Below are 17,475 nucleotides of genomic sequence, written 5' to 3'. Positions count from 1 at the left end.
GACCGCGTGGCCTAATGGATAAGGCGTCTGACTTCGAATCAGAAGATTGAGGGTTCAAGTCCCTTCGTGGTCGTGGCATTCTCTTTCTCCACACTTTTTGAAAAAATGTATATATACTGAGCGTTTGTTACGAAAGCATCACGCGCCATTCTGAAGAGCACGTGGTCAAATGGAAAAGGCATCTTACTTTAGATCAGAAGATTTAGGGTTATCATCCCTTCATGGTGGTGGCAGTCTCCCTCCACATGCTTTTAGAATAGAATGTACACATGCTGAGAGGGTTATATGACAGTATAGAGAGACATGTCAGTTTTAGACAAGTAAGGACACTAAAAGCAGCTGTCAGAAGTGGGATTTGAACCCACGCCTCCATTTGGAGACCTGAATACCCACCTCAAGGGAAACAGAACACTCTTAGTCTGGCACCTTAGGACCACTCGGCCATCCTGACTAAATGCGCTGAGAGTGCTAGAATTATTCCTATTCAGCTAATCAAAGAGAAATTTAGCTACAATTTTCTTGAAAATGTAAGAACAATGTCATTACGTTTGAGAGAGAATGAAGAGAAAAGCAGAGAGACAGAGGAGAACGAGAAAAATAAATATATGAACCGATAAGGCGGATTCTGACCAAACGGGGGGTGGGGGAGGGAGAGAGAGAGAGAGAGAGAGAGAGAGAGAGAGAGAGAGAGAGAGAGAGAGAGAGAGAGAGAGAGAGAGAGAGAGAGAGAGAGAGAGAGAGAGAGAGAGAGAGAGAGAGAGAGAGAGAGAGAGAGAGAGAATACATCAAAGGGTAAGATGCGTCAGGCTTAAGATCAGGTTTTGAGGGTTCGGGTCCCGACATGGCAGTCAGTTTCCAAGTGTTTTTTTAAAAAAAGTTTATTCTTATTCTAGACCAAGGGACCACGTACTCAACCATCATGTGCCATTCAAAAGACTGTTTGGCCTAATGAATAAAGTGTCTGACTTTGGATCAGAAGTTTGAGGTTTCATGTCCTTTCGTGTTTGTGGCATTGTCTTTCTGCACTCTTTTTGAAAAAAATTTAAATGTAGTGATCGGTTGTTATGAAAGTCTCATGCGCCAATCTTGAAGAGCAAGTGGCCTATGGAAAAGGCGTCTTACTTTGGGTCAAAAGATTGAGGGTTATCATCCCTTCATGGTCGTAGCAGTCTCTCTCCACATTGCTTTTAGAAAAAAATGTACAGATGCTGAGAGGGTTATATGACAGTTTAGAAAGAAGGGTCAGTTGTAGACAAGTAAGGACACAAAAAGCAGCTGTCAGAAGTGGGATTTGAACCCACGCCTCCATTTGGAGACCAGAAAACCAAGCTCTGTGTGGGGAAAGAATTCATTCTTGAGTCTGGCGCCTTAGACCACTCTGCCATCCTGACAAACTGCATTGTGGGTGCTAAAGCTATTCCCATTCGGTTAACTAAGGAGGAATTTAGCTAGAATTTACCAAGAAAATATAAAGACAATGCCATCACGTTGTGATTTTGAAGATGGAAATTTTGGAGAAAGAGAGAGAAAGAGAGAGATAGAAAGAGAGAATGGGTAAGGTGTCTTTCTTTAGATCAAACATATTATACACATGTTGAGAGACAGAGATGTTAGCGTGTCATAGTCATCAGACTAGGTAAGATTCTAGAATATAAGAAAGCTGTTCTGGACCATGGGAGCATGAATGCAAGGGTCTGACTTCATATCAGAACAATAAGAGGTTGAGTCCAGTTGTGGTAGTCTGTTTCCATGTGATTTTTGGAAAAAAATGTATACACATGCTGAGAGACAAAGATGTAAGCGTGCTATAGTAATCAGAGTAGGTAAGATTCTAGAATGTGAGAATGTTATTCTGCACCATGGAGCATGAATGCAAGCATCGTTAGCTAAGGAGGAATTAAGCTTGAATTTACCAAGAAAATATAAAGACAATGTGATCACATTTTGATTCTGAAGATGGTAATTGTGGAAGAGAGAGAGAGAGATAGAAAGATAGATTAAGACAGAGAATGGGTAAGGTGTCTTTCTTTAGATCAAAAATTTATACACATGCTGAGAGACAGAGATGTTAGCGTGTCATAGTCATCAGACTAGGTAAGATTCTAGAATGTGTAAATGTTATTCTGGACCATGGGAGCATGAATGCAGGGCCTGACTTCAGATCAGAACATTGAGTGTTTGAGTCCTGTTGAGGTAGTCTGTTTGAATGTGCTTTTTGGAAAAAATGTATACACATGCTGAGAGACAAAGATGTAAGCGTGCTATAGTAATCAGAGTAGGTAAGATTCTAGAATGTGAGAATGTTATTCTCCACCATGGAGCATGAATGCAAGCATCGTTAGCTAAGGAGGAATTAAGCTTGAATTTACCAAGAAAATATAAAGACAATGTCATCACATTTTGATTCTGAAGATGGTAATTGTGGAGAGAGAGAGAAAGATAGATTAAGAGAGAGAATGGGTAGGTGTCTTTCTTTAGATCAAAAATTTATACACATGCTGAGAGACAGAGATGTTAGCGTGTCATAGTCATCAGACTAGGTAATTTTCTAGAATGTGAGAATGTTATTCTGGACCATGGGAGCATGAATGCAAGGGCCTGACTTCAGATCAGAACATTGAGTGTTTGAGTCCAGTTGTGGTAGTCTGTTTCCATGTGCTTTTTTGGAAAAAATGTATACACATGCTGAGAGACAGAGATGTAAGCGTGCCATAGTAATCATAGTAGGTAACATTCTAGAATGTGAGAATATTAATCTGCACCATGGAGCACGAATGCAAGCAATCGTTAACTAAGGAGGAATTTTGCTTGAATTTACCAAGAAAATATAAAGACAATGTGATCACATTTTGATTCTGAAGATGGTAATTGTGGAGAGAGAGAGAGAGAGAGAGAGAGAGAGAGAGAGAGAGGAGAGAGAGAGAGAGAGAGAGAGAGAGAGAGAGAGAGAGAGAGAGAGAGAGAGAGAGAGAGAGAGAGAGAGAGAGAGAGAGAGAACATCAATGGGTAAGATGCCGTCTGACTTCAGATCAGAATTTGAGGGTTCGAGTCCCATCATGGCAGTCAGTTTCCATGAGTTATTTTGAAAAAAAGTATACACGTGCTGAGAGAGAGATATAAGCGTTGTCTCGTCATTGGACTCAGTAAGATTCTTATTCTAGACCACGGAACCACGTACTCAAGCATCACATGCCAATCAAAAGACCGCGTGGCCTAATGGATAAGGCTTCTGACTTTGGATCGGAAGATGAGGGTTCAAGTCCCTTCGTGGTCGTGGCATTCTCTTTCTCCACACTTTTTGAAAAAATGTATATATACTGAGCGTTTGTTACGAAAGCATCATGCGCCATTCTGAAGAGCACGTGGTCAAATGGAAAAGGAATCTTACTTTAGATCAGAAGATTTAGGGTTATCATCCCTTCATGGTGGGTGGCAGTCTCCCTCCACATGCTTTTAGAATAGAATGTACACATGCTGAGAGGGTTATATGACAGTAAAGAAAGACATGTCAGTTTTAGACAAGTAAGGACACTAAAAGCAGCTGTCAGAAGTGGGATTTGAACCCTAGCCTCCATTTGGAGACCAGAATACCCACCTCAAGGGAAACAGAACACTCTTAAGTCTGGCGCCTCAGATGACTCTGCCATCCTGACTAACTGCGCTGAGAGTGCTAGAATTATTCCCATTCAGCTAATCAAAGAGAAATTTAGCTACAATTTTCTTGAAAATGTAAAGAACAATGTCATTATATTTGAGAGAGAATGAAGAGAAGCAGAGAGACAGAGAGAACGAGAAAAAATAAATAAATGAACGGATAAGGCGGATTCTGACCAAACGGGGGGTGGGGGAGAGAGAGAGAGAGAGAGAGAGAGAGAGAGAGAGAGAGAATATATCAATGGGTAAGATGCCGTCAGGCTTAAGATCAGGGTTTTGAGGGTTTGGGGTCCCGACATGGCAGTCAGTTTCCACGTGTTTTTTGAAAAAAAGTTTATTCTTATTCTAGACCAAGGGACCACGTACTCAACCATCATGTGCCATTCAAAAGACTGTTTGGCCTAATGAATAAAGTGTCTGACTTTGGATCAGAAGTTTGAGGTTTCAAGTCCTTTCGTGTTTGTGGCATTGTCTTTCTGCACTCTTTTTGAAAAAAATTTAAATGTAGTGATCGGTTGTTATGAAAGCCTCATGCGCCAATCTGAAGAGCAAGTGGCCTATGGAAAAGGCGTCTTACTTTGAGTCAAAAGATTGAGGGTTATCATCCCTTCATGGTCGTAGCAGTCTCTCTCCACATGCTTTTAGAAAAAAATGTACAGATGCTGAGAGGGTTATATGACAGTTTAGAAAGAAGGGTCAGTTGTAGACAAGTAAGGACACAAAAAGCAGCTGTCAGAAGTGGGATTTGAACCCACGCCTCCATTTAGAGACCAGAAAACCCAGCTCTGTGTGGGGAAAGAAATCATTCTTGAGTCTGGCGCCTTAGACCACTCGGCCATCCTGTCCAACTGCATTGTGGGTGCTACAGCTATTCCCATTTGGTTAACTAAGGAGGAATTTAGCTAGAATTTACCAAGAAAATATAAAGACAATGCCATCACGTTGTGATTTTGAAGATGGAAATTTTGGAGAAAGAGAGAGAAAGAGAGAGATAGAAAGATAGATTGAGAGAGAGAGAGAATGGGTAAGGTGTCTTTCTTTAGATCAAACATTTATACACATGTTGAGAGACAGAGATGTTAGCGTGTCATAGTCATCAGACTAGGTAAGATTCTAAAATATAAGAAAGCTGTTCTGGACCATGGGAGCATGAATGCAAGCGTCTGACTTCATATCAGAACAATGAGAGGTTGAGTCCAGTTGTGGTAGTCTGTTTCCATGTGATTTTTGGAAAAAATGTATACACATGCTGAGAGACAAAGATGTAAGCGTGCTATAGTAATCAGAGTAGGTAAGATTCTAGAATGTGAGAATGTTATTCTGCACCATGGAGCATGAATGCAAGCATCGTTAGCTAAGTAGGAATTAAGCTTGAATTTACCAAGAAAATATAAAGACAATGTGATCACATTTTGATTCTGAAGATGGTAATTGTGGAGAGAGAGATAGAAAGATAGATTAAGAGAGAGAATGGGTAAGGTGTCTTTCTTTAGATCAAAAATTTATACACATGCTGAGAGACAGAGATGTTAGCGTGTCATAGTCATCAGACTAGGTAAGATTCTAGAATGTGAGAATGTTATTCTTGACCATGGGAGCATGAATGCAAGGGCCTGATTTCAGATCAGAATATTGAGTGTTTGAGTCCAGTTGTGGTAGTCTGTTTCCATGTGCTTTTTTGGAAAAAATGTATACACATGCTGAGAGACAGAGATGTAAGCGTGCCATAGTAATCAGAGTAGGTAAGATTCTAGAATGTGAGAATGTTATTCTGCACCATGGAGCATGAATGCAAGCATCGTTAGCTAAGGAGGAATTAAGCTTGAATTTACCAAGAAAATATAAAGACAATGTGATCACATTTTGATTCTGAAGATGGTAATTGTGGAGAGAGAGAGAGAGAGATAGAAAGATAGATTAAGAGAGAGAATGGGTAAGGTGTCTTTCTTTAGATCAAAAATTTATACACATGCTGAGAGACAGAAATGTTAGCGTGTCATAGTCATCAGACTAGGTAAGATTCTAGAATGTGTAAATGTTATTCTGGACCATGGGAGCATGAATGCAAGGGCCTGACTTCAGATCAGAACATTGAGTGTTTGAGTCCAGTTGAGGTTGTCTGTTTGAATGTGCTTTTTGGAAAAAATGTATACACATGCTGAGAGACAAAGATGTAAGCGTGCTATAGTAATCAGAGTAGGTAAGATTCTAGAATGTGAGAATGTTATTCTGCACCATGGAGCATGAATGCAAGCATCGTTAGCTAAGGAGGAATTAAGCTTGAATTTACCAAGAAAATATAAAGACAATGTGATCACATTTTGATTCTGAAGATGGTAATTGTGGAGAGAGAGAGAGAGATAGAAAGATAGATTAAGAGAGAGAATGGGTAAGGTGTCTTTCTTTAGATCAAAAATTTATACACATGCTGAGAGACAGAGATGTTAGCGTGTCATAGTCATCAGACTAGGTAATTTTCTAGAATGTGAGAATGTTATTCTGGACCATGGGAGCATGAATGCAAGGGCCTGACTTCAGATCAGAACATTGAGTGTTTGAGTCCAGTTGTGGTAGTCTGTTTCCATGTGCTTTTTTGGAAAAAATGTATACACATGCTGAGAGACAGAGATGTAAGCGTGCCATAGTAATCAGAGTAGGTAACATTCTAGAATGTGAGAATATTAATCTGCACCATGGAGCACGAATGCAAGCATCGTTAACTAAGGAGGAATTTTGCTTGAATTTACCAAGAAAATATAAAGACAATGTGATCACATTTTGATTCTGAAGATGGTAATTGTGGAGAGAGAGAGAGAGAGAGAGAGAGAGAGAGAGAGAGAGAGAGAGAGAGAGAGAGAGAGAGAGAGAGAGAGAGAGAGAGAGAGAGAGAGAGAGAGAGAGAACATCAATGGGTAAGATGCCGTCTGACTTCAGATCAGAATTTTGAGGGTTCGAGTCCCATCATGGCAGTCAGTTTCCATGAGTTTTTTTGAAAAAAAGTATACACGTGCTGAGAGAGAGATGTAAGCGTGTCTTCGTCACTGGACTCAGTAAGATTCTTATTCTAGACCACGGAACAACGTACTCAAGCATCACATTCCAATCAAAAGACCGCATGGCCTAATGGATAAGGTGTCTGACTTCGGATCAGAAGATTGAGGGTTCAAGTCCCTTCGTGGTCGTGGCATTCTCTCTTTCCACACTTTTTGAAAAAATGTATATATACTGAGCGTTTGTTACGAAAGCATCATGCGCCATTCTGAAGAGCACGTGGTCAAATGGAAAAGGAATCTTACTTTAGATCAGAAGATTTAGGGTTATCATCCCTTCATGGTGGTGGCAGTCTCCCTCCACATGCTTTTAGAATAGAATGTACACATGCTGAGAGGGTTATATGACAGTATAGAGAGACATGTCAGTTTTAGACAAGTAAGGACACTAAAAGAAGCTGTCAGAAGTGGGTTTTGAACCCACGCCTCCATTTGGAGACCAGAATACCCACCTCAAGGGAAACAGAACACTCTTAAGTCTGGCGCCTTAGACCACTCGGCCATCCTGACTAACTGCGTTGAGAGTGCTAGAATTATTCCCATTCAGCTAATCAAAGAGAAATTTAGCTACAATTTTCTTGAAAATGTAAGAACAATGTCATTATGTTTGAGAGAGAATGAAGAGAAAGCAGAGAGACAGAGAGAACGAGAAAAAATAAATAAATGAACGGATAAGGCGGATTCTGACCAAACGGGGGGTGGGAGAGAGAGAGAGAGAGAATACATCAATGGGTAAGATGCCGTCAGGGCTTAAGATCAGGGTTTTGAGGGTTCGGGTCCCGACATGGCAGTCAGTTTCCACGTGTTTTTTTAAAAAAAGTTTATTCTTATTCTAGACCAAGGGACCACGTACTCAACCATCATGTGCCATTCAAAAGACTGTTTGGCCTAATGAATAAAGTGTCTGACTTTGGATCAGAAGTTTGAGGTTTCAAGTCCTTTCGTGTTTGTGGCATTGTCTTTCTGCACTCTTTTTGAAAAAAATTTAAATGTAGTGATCGGTTGTTATGAAAGCCTCATGCGCCAATTTGAAGAGCAAGTGGCCTATGGAAAAGGCGTCTTACTTTGGGTCAAAAGATTGAGGGTTATCATCCCTTCATGGTCGTAGCAGTCTCTCTCCACATGCTTTTAGAAAAAAATGTACAGATGCTGAGAGGGTTATATGACAGTTTAGAAAGAAGGGTCAGTTGTAGACAAGTAAGGACACAAAAAGCAGCTGTCAGAAGTGGGATTTGAACCCATGCCTCCATTTGGAGACCAGAAAACCCAGCTCTATGTGGGGAAAGAAATCATTCTTGAGTCTGGCGCCTTAGACCACTCTGCCATCCAGACAAACTGCATTGGGGGTGCTACAGCTATTCCCATTCGGTTAACTAAGGAGGAATTTAGCTAGAATTTACCAAGAAAATATAAAGACAATGCCATCATGTTGTGATTTTGAAGATGGAAATTTTGGAGAAAGAGAGAGAAAGAGAGAGATAGAAAGATAGATTGAGAGAGAGAGAGAATGGGTAAGGTGTCTTTCTTTAGATCAAACATTTATACACATGTTGAGAGACAGAGATGTTAGCGTGTCATAGTCATCAGACTAGGTAAGATTCTAGAATATAAGAAAGCTGTTCTGGACCATGGGAGCATGAATGCAAGGGTCTGACTTCATATCAGAACAATGAGAGGTTGACTCAAGTTGTGGTAGTCTGTTTCCATGTGATTTTTGGAAAAAAATGTATACACATGCTGAGAGACAAAGATGTAAGCGTGCTATAGTAATCAGAGTAGGTAAGATTCTAGAATGTGAGAATGTTATTCTGCACCATGGAGCATGAATGCAAGAATCGTTAGCTAAGGAGGAATTAAGCTTGAATTTACCAAGAAAATATAAAGACAATGTGATCACATTTTGATTCTGAAGATGGTAATTGTGGAGAGAGAGAGAGAGAGATAGAAAGATAGATTAAGAGAGAGAATGGGTAAGGTGTCTTTCTTTAGATCAAAAATTTATACACATGCTGAGAGACAGAAATGTTAGCGTGTCATAGTCATCAGACTAGTTAAGATTCTAGAATGTGTAAATGTTATTCTGGACCATGGGAGCATGAATGCAAGGGCCTGACTTCAGATCAGAACATTGAGTGTTTGAGTCCAGTTGAGGTTGTCTGTTTGAATGTGCTTTTTGGAAAAAATGTATACACATGCTGAGAGACAAAGATGTAAGCGTGCTATAGTAATCAGAGTAGGTAAGATTCTAGAATGTGAGAATGTTATTCTGCACCATGGAGCATGAATGCAAGCATCGTTAGCTAAGGAGGAATTAAGCTTGAATTTACCAAGAAAATATAAAGACAATGTGATCACATTTTGATTCTGAAGATGATAATTGTGGAGAGAGAGAGAGAGATAGAAAGATAGATTAAGAGAGAGAATGGGTAAGGTGTCTTTCTTTAGATCAAAAATTTATACACATGCTGAGAGACAGAGATGTTAGCGTGTCATAGTCATCAGACTAGGTAATTTTCTAGAATGTGAGAATGTTATTCTGGACCATGGGAGCATGAATGCAAGGGCCTGACTTTAGATTAGAACATTGAGTGTTTGAGTCCAGTTGTGGTAGTCTGTTTCCATGTGCTTTTTTGGAAAAAATGTATACACATGCTGAGAGACAGAGATGTAAGCGTGCCATAGTAATCAGAGTAGGTAACATTCTAGAATGTGAGAATATTAATCTGCACCATGGAGCACGAATGCAAGCATCGTTAACTAAGGAGGAATTTTGCTTGAATTTACCAAGAAAATATAAAGACAATGTGATCACATTTTGATTCTGAAGATGGTAATTGTGGAGAGAGAGAGAGAGAGAGAGAGAGAGAGAGAGAGAGAGAGAGAGAGAGAGAGAGAGAGAGAGAGAGAGAGAGAGAGAGAGAGAGAGAGAGAGAGAGAGAGAGAGAGAGAGAGAGAGAGAGAGAACATCAATGGGTAAGATGCCGTCTGACTTCAGATCAGAATTTTGAGGGTTCGAGTCCCATCATGGCAGTCAGTTTCCATGAGTTTTTTTGAAAAAAAAGTATACACGTGCTGAGAGAGAGATGTAAGCGTGTCTTCGTCACTGGACTCAGTAAGATTCTTATTCTAGACCACGGAACAACGTACTCAAGCATCACATTCCAATCAAAAGACCGCATGGCCTAATGGATAAGGTGTCTGACTTCGGATCAGAAGATTGAGGGTTCAAGTCCCTTCGTGGTCGTGGCATTCTCTCTTTCCACACTTTTTGAAAAAATGTATATATACTGAGCGTTTGTTACGAAAGCATCATGCGCCATTCTGAAGAGCACGTGGTCAAATGGAAAAGGAATCTTACTTTAGATCAGAAGATTTAGGGTTATCATCCCTTCATGGTGGTGGCAGTCTCCCTCCACATGCTTTTAGAATAGAATGTACACATGCTGAGAGGGTTATATGACAGTATAGAGAGACATGTCAGTTTTAGACAAGTAAGGACACTAAAAGAAGCTGTCAGAAGTGGGTTTTGAACCCACGCCTCCATTTGGAGACCAGAATACCCACCTCAAGGGAAACAGAACACTCTTAAGTCTGGCGCCTTAGACCACTCGGCCATCCTGACTAACTGCGTTGAGAGTGCTAGAATTATTCCCATTCAGCTAATCAAAGAGAAATTTAGCTACAATTTTCTTGAAAATGTAAGAACAATGTCATTATGTTTGAGAGAGAATGAAGAGAAAGCAGAGAGACAGAGAGAACGAGAAAAAATAAATAAATGAACGGATAAGGCGGATTCTGACCAAACGGGGGGTGGGAGAGAGAGAGAGAGAGAATACATCAATGGGTAAGATGCCGTCAGGCTTAAGATCAGGGTTTTGAGGGTTCGGGTCCCGACATGGCAGTCAGTTTCCACGTGTTTTTTTAAAAAAAGTTTATTCTTATTCTAGACCAAGGGACCACGTACTCAACCATCATGTGCCATTCAAAAGACTGTTTGGCCTAATGAATAAAGTGTCTGACTTTGGATCAGAAGTTTGAGGTTTCAAGTCCTTTCGTGTTTGTGGCATTGTCTTTCTGCACTCTTTTTGAAAAAAATTTAAATGTAGTGATCGGTTGTTATGAAAGCCTCATGCGCCAATTTGAAGAGCAAGTGGCCTATGGAAAAGGCGTCTTACTTTGGGTCAAAAGATTGAGGGTTATCATCCCTTCATGGTCGTAGCAGTCTCTCTCCACATGCTTTTAGAAAAAAATGTACAGATGCTGAGAGGGTTATATGACAGTTTAGAAAGAAGGGTCAGTTGTAGACAAGTAAGGACACAAAAAGCAGCTGTCAGAAGTGGGATTTGAACCCATGCCTCCATTTGGAGACCAGAAAACCCAGCTCTATGTGGGAAAGAAATCATTCTTGAGTCTGGCGCCTTAGACCACTCTGCCATCCAGACAAACTGCATTGGGGGTGCTACAGCTATTCCCATTCGGTTAACTAAGGAGGAATTTAGCTAGAATTTACCAAGAAAATATAAAGACAATGCCATCATGTTGTGATTTTGAAGATGGAAATTTTGGAGAAAGAGAGAGAAAGAGAGAGATAGAAAGATAGATTGAGAGAGAGAGAGAATGGGTAAGGTGTCTTTCTTTAGATCAAACATTTATACACATGTTGAGAGACAGAGATGTTAGCGTGTCATAGTCATCAGACTAGGTAAGATTCTAGAATATAAGAAAGCTGTTCTGGACCATGGGAGCATGAATGCAAGGGTCTGACTTCATATCAGAACAATGAGAGGTTGACTCAAGTTGTGGTAGTCTGTTTCCATGTGATTTTTGGAAAAAATGTATACACATGCTGAGAGACAAAGATGTAAGCGTGCTATAGTAATCAGAGTAGGTAAGATTCTAGAATGTGAGAATGTTATTCTGCACCATGGAGCATGAATGCAAGAATCGTTAGCTAAGGAGGAATTAAGCTTGAATTTACCAAGAAAATATAAAGACAATGTGATCACATTTTGATTCTGAAGATGGTAATTGTGGAGAGAGAGAGAGAGAGATAGAAAGATAGATTAAGAGAGAGAATGGGTAAGGTGTCTTTCTTTAGATCAAAAATTTATACACCATGCTGAGAGACAGAAATGTTAGCGTGTCATAGTCATCAGACTAGTTAAGATTCTAGAATGTGTAAATGTTATTCTGGACCATGGGAGCATGAATGCAAGGGCCTGACTTCAGATCAGAACATTGAGTGTTTGAGTCCAGTTGAGGTTGTCTGTTTGAATGTGCTTTTTGGAAAAAATGTATACACATGCTGAGAGACAAAGATGTAAGCGTGCTATAGTAATCAGAGTAGGTAAGATTCTAGAATGTGAGAATGTTATTCTGCACCATGGAGCATGAATGCCAGCATCGTTAGCTAAGGAGGAATTAAGCTTGAATTTACCAAGAAAATATAAAGACAATGTGATCACATTTTGATTCTGAAGATGATAATTGTGGAGAGAGAGAGAGAGATAGAAAGATAGATTAAGAGAGAGAATGGGTAAGGTGTCTTTCTTTAGATCAAAAATTTATACACATGCTGAGAGACAGAGATGTTAGCGTGTCATAGTCATCAGACTAGGTAATTTTCTAGAATGTGAGAATGTTATTCTGGACCATGGGAGCATGAATGCAAGGGCCTGACTTTAGATTAGAACATTGAGTGTTTGAGTCCAGTTGTGGTAGTCTGTTTCCATGTGCTTTTTTGGAAAAAATGTATACACATGCTGAGAGACAGAGATGTAAGCGTGCCATAGTAATCAGAGTAGGTAACATTCTAGAATGTGAGAATATTAATCTGCACCATGGAGCACGAATGCAAGCATCGTTAACTAAGGAGGAATTTTGCTTGAATTTACCAAGAAAATATAAAGACAATGTGATCACATTTTGATTCTGAAGATGGTAATTGTGGAGAGAGAGAGAGAGAGAGAGAGAGAGAGAGAGAGAGAGAGAGGAGAGAGAGAGAGAGAGAGAGAGAGAGAGAGAGAGAGAGAGAGAGAGAGAGAGAACATCAATGGGGTAAGATGCCGTCTGACTTCAGATCAGAATTTTGAGGGTTCGAGTCCCATCATGGCAGTCAGTTTCCATGAGTTTTTTTGAAAAAAAGTATACACGTGCTGAGAGAGAGATGTAAGCGTGTCTTCGTCATTGGACCTCAGTAAGATTCTGTATTCTAGACCACGGAACAACGTACTCAAGCATCATATTCCAATCAAAAGACCGCGTGGCCTAATGGATAAGGTGTCTGACTTCGGATCAGAAGATTGAGGGTTCAAGTCCCTTCGTGGTCGTGGCATTCTCTTTTTCCACACTTTTTGCAAAAATGTATATATACTGAGCGTTTGTTACGAAAGCATCATGCGCCATTCTGAAGAGCACGTGGTCAAATGGAAAAGGAATCTTACTTTAGATCAGAAGATTTAGGGTTATCATCCCTTCATGGTGGTGGCAGTCTCCCTCCACATGCTTTTAGAATAGAATGTACACATGCTGAGAGGGTTATATGACAGTATAGAGAGACATGTCAGTTTTAGACAAGTAAGGACACTAAAAGCAGCTGTCAGAAGTGGGTTTTGAACCCCACGCCTCCATTGGAGACCAGAATACCCACCTCAAGGGAAACAGAACACTCTTAAGTCTGGCGCCTTAGACCACTCGGCCATCCTGACTAACTGCGCTGAGAGTGCTAGAATTATTCCCATTCAGCTAATCAAAGAGAAATTTAGCTACAATTTTCTTGAAAATGTAAGAACAATGTCATTATGTTTGAGAGAGAATGAAGAGAAAGCAGAGAGACAGAGAGAACGAGAAAAAATAAATAAATGAACGGATAAGGCGGATTCTGACCAAACGGGGGGTGGGAGAGAGAGAGAGAGAGAATACATCAATGGGTAAGATGCCGTCAGGCTTAAGATCAGGGTTTTGAGGGTTCGGGGTCCCGACATGGCAGTCAGTTTCCACGTGTTTTTTGAAAAAAAGTTTATTCTTATTCTAGACCAAGGGGACCACGTACTCAACCATCATGTGCCATTGAAAAGACTGTTTGGCCTAATGAATAAAAGTGTCTGACTTTGGATCAGAAGTTTGAGGTTTCAAGTCCTTTCGTGTTTGTGGCATTGTCTTTCTGCACTCTTTTTGAAAAAAAATTTAAATGTAGTGATCGGTTGTTATGAAAGCCTCATGCGCCAATTTGAAGAGCAAGTGGCCTATGGAAAAGGAGTCTTACTTTGGGTCAAAAGATTGAGGGTTATCATCCCTTCATGGTCGTAGCAGTCTCTCTCCACATGCTTTTTAGAAAAAAATGTACAGATGCTGAGAGGGTTATATGACAGTTTAGAAAGAAGGGTCAGTTGTAGACCAAGTAAGGGACACAAAAAGCAGCTGTCAGAAGTGGGATTTGAACCCATGCCTCCATTTGGAGACCAGAAAACCCAGCTCTATGTGGGGAAAGAAATCATTCTTGAGTCTGGCGCCTTAGACCACTCGGCCCATCCAGACAAACTGCATTGTGGGTGCTACAGCTATTCCCATTCGGTTAACTAAGGAGGAATTTAGCTAGAATTTACCAAGAAAATATAAAGACAATGCCATCATGTTGTTGATTTTGAAGATGGAAATTTTGGAGAAAGAGAGAGAAAGAGAGAGATAGAAAGATAGATTGAGAGAGAGAGAGAATGGGTAAGGTGTCTTTCTTTAGATCAAACATTTATACACATGTTGAGAGACAGAGATGTTAGCGTGTCATAGTCATCAGACTAGGTAAGATTCTAGAATATAAGAAAGCTGTTCTGGACCATGGGAGCATGAATGCAAGGGTCTGACTTCATATCAGAACAATGAGAGGTTGAGTCCAGTTGTGGTAGTCTGTTTCCATGTGATTTTTGGAAAAAATGTATACACATGCTGAGAGACAAAGATGGTAAGCGTGCTATAGTAATCAGAGTAGGTAAGATTCTAGAATGTGAGAATGTTATTCTGCACCATGGAGCATGAATGCAAGCATCGTTAGCTAAGGAGGAATTAAGCTCTGAATTTACCAAGAAAATATAAAGACAATGTGATCACATTTTGATTCTGAAGATGGTAATTGTGGAGAGAGAGAGAGAGAGAGATAGAAAGATAGATTAAGAGAGAGAATGGGGTAAGGTGTCTTAATTTAGATCAAAAATTTATACACATGCTGAGAGACAGAAATGTTAGCGTGTCATAGTCATCAGACTAGGTAAGATTCTAGAATGTGTAAATGTTATTCTGGACCATGGAGCATGAATGCAAGGGCCTGACTTCAGATCAGAACATTGAGTGTTTGAGTCCAGTTGAGGTTGTCTGTTTGAATGTGCTTTTTGGAAAAAATGTATACACATGCTGAGAGACAAAGATGTAAGCGTGCTATAGTAATCAGAGTAGGTAAGATTCTAGAATGTGAGAATGTTATTCTGCACCATGGAGCATGAATGCAAGCATCGTTAGCTAAGGAGGAATTAAGCTTGAATTTACCAAGAAAATATAAAGACAATGTGATCACATTTTGATTCTGAAGATGGTAATTGTGGAGAGAGAGATAGAAAGATAGATTAAGAGAGAGAATGGGTAAGGTGCCTTTCTTTAGATCAAAAATTTACTACACATGCTGAGAGACAGAGATGTTAGCGTGTCATAGTCATCAGACTAGGTAATTTTCTAGAATGTGAGAATGTTATTCTGGACCATGGGAGCATGAATGCAAGGGCCTGACTTCAGATCAGAACATTGAGTGTTTGAGTCCAGTTGTGGTAGTCTGTTTCCATGTGCTTTTTTGGAAAAAATGTATACACATGCTGAGAGACAGAGATGTAAGCGTGCCATAGTAATCAGAGTAGGTAACATTCTAGAATGTGAGAATATTAATCTGCACCATGGAGCACGAATGCAAGCATCGTTAACTAAGGAGGAATTTTGCTTGAATTTACCAAGAAAATATAAAGACAATGTGATCACATTTTGATTCTGAAGATGGTAATTGTGGAGAGAGAGAGAGAGAGAGAGAGAGAGAGAGAGAGAGAGAGAGAGAGAGAGAGAGAGAGAGAGAGAGAGAGAGAGAGAGAGAGAGAGAGAGAGAGGGAGAGAGAGAGAGAGAGGAGAGAGAACATCAATGGGTAAGATGCCGTCTGACTTCAGATCAGAATTTTGAGGGTTCGAGTCCCATCATGGCAGTCAGTTTCCATGAGTTTTTTTGAAAAAAGTATACACGTGCTGAGAGAGAGAGCTGTAAGCGTGTCTTCGTCATTGGACTCAGTAAGATTCTTATTCTAGACCACGGAACCATGTACTCAAGCATCACATGCCATTCAAAGACCTTGTGGCCTAATGGATTAAGGCGTCTGACTTCGGATCAGAAGATTGAGGGGTTCAAGTCCCTTCGTGGTCGTGGCATTCTCTTTTCTCCACACTTTTTGAAAAAATGTATATATACTGAGCGTTTTGTTACGAAAGCATCATGCGCCATTCTGAAGAGCACGTGGTCAAATGGAAAAAGGAATCTTACTTTAGATCAGAAGATTTAGGGTTATCATCCCTTCATGGTGGTGGCAGTCCTCCCTCCACATGCTTTTAGAATAGAATGTACACATGCTGAGAGGGTTATATGACAGTATAGAGAGACATGTCAGTTTTAGACAAGTAAGGACACTAAAAGCAGCTGTCAGAAGTGGGATTTGAACCCACGCCTCCATTTGGAGACCAGAATACCCACCTCAAGGGGAAACAGAACACTCTTAAGTCTGGCGCCTTAGACCACTCGGCCCATTCCTGACTAACTGCGCTGAGAGTGCTAGAATTATTCCCCATTCAGCTAATCAAAGAGAAATTTAGCTACAAATTTCTTGAAAATGTAAGAACAATGTCATTATGTTTGAGAGAGAATGAAGAGAAAGCAGAGAGACAGAGAGAACGAGAAAAAATAAATAAATGAACGGATAAGGCGGATTCTGACCAAACGGGGGGTGGGAGAGAGAGAGAGAGAGAATACATCAATGGGTAAGATGCCGTCAGGCTTAAGATCAGGGTTTTGAGGGGTTCGGGTCCCCGACATGGCAGTCAGTTTCCACGTGTTTTTTTAAAAAAAGTTTATTCTTATTCTAGACCAAGGGACCACGTACTCAACCATCATGTGCCATTCAAAAAGACTGTTTGGCCTAATGAATAAAGTGTCTGACTTTGGATCAGAAGTTTGAGGTTTCAAGTCCTTTCGTGTTTGTGGCATTGTCTCTCTGCACTCTTTTTGAAAAAAATTTAAATGTAGTGATCGGTTGTTATGAAAGCCTCATGCGCCAATTTGAAGAGCAAGTGGCCTATGAAAAGGAGTCTTACTTTGGGTCAAAAGATTGAGGGGTTATCATCCCTTCATGGTCCGTAGCCAGTCTCTCTCCACATGCTTTTAGAAAAAAATGTACAGATGCTGAGAGGGTTATATGACAGTTTTAGAAAGAAGGGTCAGTTGTAGGACAAGTAAGGACACAAAAAGCAGCTGTCAGAAGTGGGATTTGAACCCATGCCTCCATTTGGAGACCAGAAAACCCAGCTCTATGTGGGGAAAGAAATCATTCTTGAGTCTGGCGCCTTAGACCACTCGGCAATCCTGACAAACTGCATTGTGGGTGCTACAGCTATTCCCATTCGGTTAACTAAGGAGGAATTTAGCTAGAATTTACCAAGAAAATATAAAGACAATGCCATCATGTTGTGATTTTGAAGA

General features: G+C 40.3%; 16 non-coding genes across 16 annotated transcripts; 5 read left to right on the top strand and 11 right to left on the bottom strand.

The window, feature by feature from the left end:
* Positions 1-73, top strand: TRNAR-UCG (transfer RNA arginine (anticodon UCG)). The gene has a single exon. It is a non-coding gene; the product is annotated as a tRNA-Arg (tRNA).
* Positions 74-340: 267 nt separating this feature from the next.
* Positions 341-451, bottom strand: TRNAL-AAG (transfer RNA leucine (anticodon AAG)). The gene is made up of 2 exons: positions 413-451; positions 341-386 (listed from the first exon to the last, which is right to left on the bottom strand). It is a non-coding gene; the product is annotated as a tRNA-Leu (tRNA).
* An 825-nt stretch (positions 452-1,276) lies between these two features.
* TRNAL-CAA (transfer RNA leucine (anticodon CAA)) lies at positions 1,277-1,391 on the bottom strand. Its single transcript has 2 exons — positions 1,354-1,391; positions 1,277-1,322 (listed from the first exon to the last, which is right to left on the bottom strand). It is a non-coding gene; the product is annotated as a tRNA-Leu (tRNA).
* A 1,811-nt stretch (positions 1,392-3,202) lies between these two features.
* On the top strand, positions 3,203-3,274 carry TRNAQ-UUG (transfer RNA glutamine (anticodon UUG)). The gene has a single exon. It is a non-coding gene; the product is annotated as a tRNA-Gln (tRNA).
* Positions 3,275-4,384: 1,110 nt separating this feature from the next.
* On the bottom strand, positions 4,385-4,499 carry TRNAL-CAA (transfer RNA leucine (anticodon CAA)). Its single transcript has 2 exons — positions 4,462-4,499; positions 4,385-4,430 (listed from the first exon to the last, which is right to left on the bottom strand). It is a non-coding gene; the product is annotated as a tRNA-Leu (tRNA).
* Positions 4,500-6,763: 2,264 nt separating this feature from the next.
* On the top strand, positions 6,764-6,836 carry TRNAR-UCG (transfer RNA arginine (anticodon UCG)). The gene has a single exon. It is a non-coding gene; the product is annotated as a tRNA-Arg (tRNA).
* A 267-nt stretch (positions 6,837-7,103) lies between these two features.
* On the bottom strand, positions 7,104-7,214 carry TRNAL-UAA (transfer RNA leucine (anticodon UAA)). Its single transcript has 2 exons — positions 7,177-7,214; positions 7,104-7,149 (listed from the first exon to the last, which is right to left on the bottom strand). It is a non-coding gene; the product is annotated as a tRNA-Leu (tRNA).
* A 707-nt stretch (positions 7,215-7,921) lies between these two features.
* TRNAL-CAA (transfer RNA leucine (anticodon CAA)) lies at positions 7,922-8,036 on the bottom strand. The gene is made up of 2 exons: positions 7,999-8,036; positions 7,922-7,967 (listed from the first exon to the last, which is right to left on the bottom strand). It is a non-coding gene; the product is annotated as a tRNA-Leu (tRNA).
* A 1,839-nt stretch (positions 8,037-9,875) lies between these two features.
* TRNAR-UCG (transfer RNA arginine (anticodon UCG)) lies at positions 9,876-9,948 on the top strand. Its single transcript has one exon. It is a non-coding gene; the product is annotated as a tRNA-Arg (tRNA).
* A 267-nt stretch (positions 9,949-10,215) lies between these two features.
* Positions 10,216-10,326, bottom strand: TRNAL-UAA (transfer RNA leucine (anticodon UAA)). Its single transcript has 2 exons — positions 10,289-10,326; positions 10,216-10,261 (listed from the first exon to the last, which is right to left on the bottom strand). It is a non-coding gene; the product is annotated as a tRNA-Leu (tRNA).
* Positions 10,327-11,032: 706 nt separating this feature from the next.
* On the bottom strand, positions 11,033-11,146 carry TRNAL-CAA (transfer RNA leucine (anticodon CAA)). The gene is made up of 2 exons: positions 11,109-11,146; positions 11,033-11,078 (listed from the first exon to the last, which is right to left on the bottom strand). It is a non-coding gene; the product is annotated as a tRNA-Leu (tRNA).
* A 1,814-nt stretch (positions 11,147-12,960) lies between these two features.
* On the top strand, positions 12,961-13,033 carry TRNAR-UCG (transfer RNA arginine (anticodon UCG)). The gene has a single exon. It is a non-coding gene; the product is annotated as a tRNA-Arg (tRNA).
* Positions 13,034-13,300: 267 nt separating this feature from the next.
* Positions 13,301-13,411, bottom strand: TRNAL-UAA (transfer RNA leucine (anticodon UAA)). The gene is made up of 2 exons: positions 13,374-13,411; positions 13,301-13,346 (listed from the first exon to the last, which is right to left on the bottom strand). It is a non-coding gene; the product is annotated as a tRNA-Leu (tRNA).
* Positions 13,412-14,124: 713 nt separating this feature from the next.
* On the bottom strand, positions 14,125-14,240 carry TRNAL-CAA (transfer RNA leucine (anticodon CAA)). Its single transcript has 2 exons — positions 14,202-14,240; positions 14,125-14,170 (listed from the first exon to the last, which is right to left on the bottom strand). It is a non-coding gene; the product is annotated as a tRNA-Leu (tRNA).
* Positions 14,241-16,420: 2,180 nt separating this feature from the next.
* TRNAL-UAA (transfer RNA leucine (anticodon UAA)) lies at positions 16,421-16,534 on the bottom strand. Its single transcript has 2 exons — positions 16,495-16,534; positions 16,421-16,466 (listed from the first exon to the last, which is right to left on the bottom strand). It is a non-coding gene; the product is annotated as a tRNA-Leu (tRNA).
* A 714-nt stretch (positions 16,535-17,248) lies between these two features.
* TRNAL-CAA (transfer RNA leucine (anticodon CAA)) lies at positions 17,249-17,363 on the bottom strand. Its single transcript has 2 exons — positions 17,326-17,363; positions 17,249-17,294 (listed from the first exon to the last, which is right to left on the bottom strand). It is a non-coding gene; the product is annotated as a tRNA-Leu (tRNA).
* Between the last annotated feature and the right edge of the window lie 112 nt (positions 17,364-17,475).

Source organism: Dendrobates tinctorius, unplaced genomic scaffold (assembly GCF_039654945.1).
Source record: "Dendrobates tinctorius isolate UK_male_01 unplaced genomic scaffold, ASM3965494v1 ptg000669l, whole genome shotgun sequence".
In the NCBI taxonomy this organism is placed as follows: domain Eukaryota; kingdom Metazoa; phylum Chordata; class Amphibia; order Anura; family Dendrobatidae; genus Dendrobates; species Dendrobates tinctorius.
Note: the sequence above shows the minus strand (reverse complement) of the source record. Positions and strands in the feature narration are given on the sequence as shown.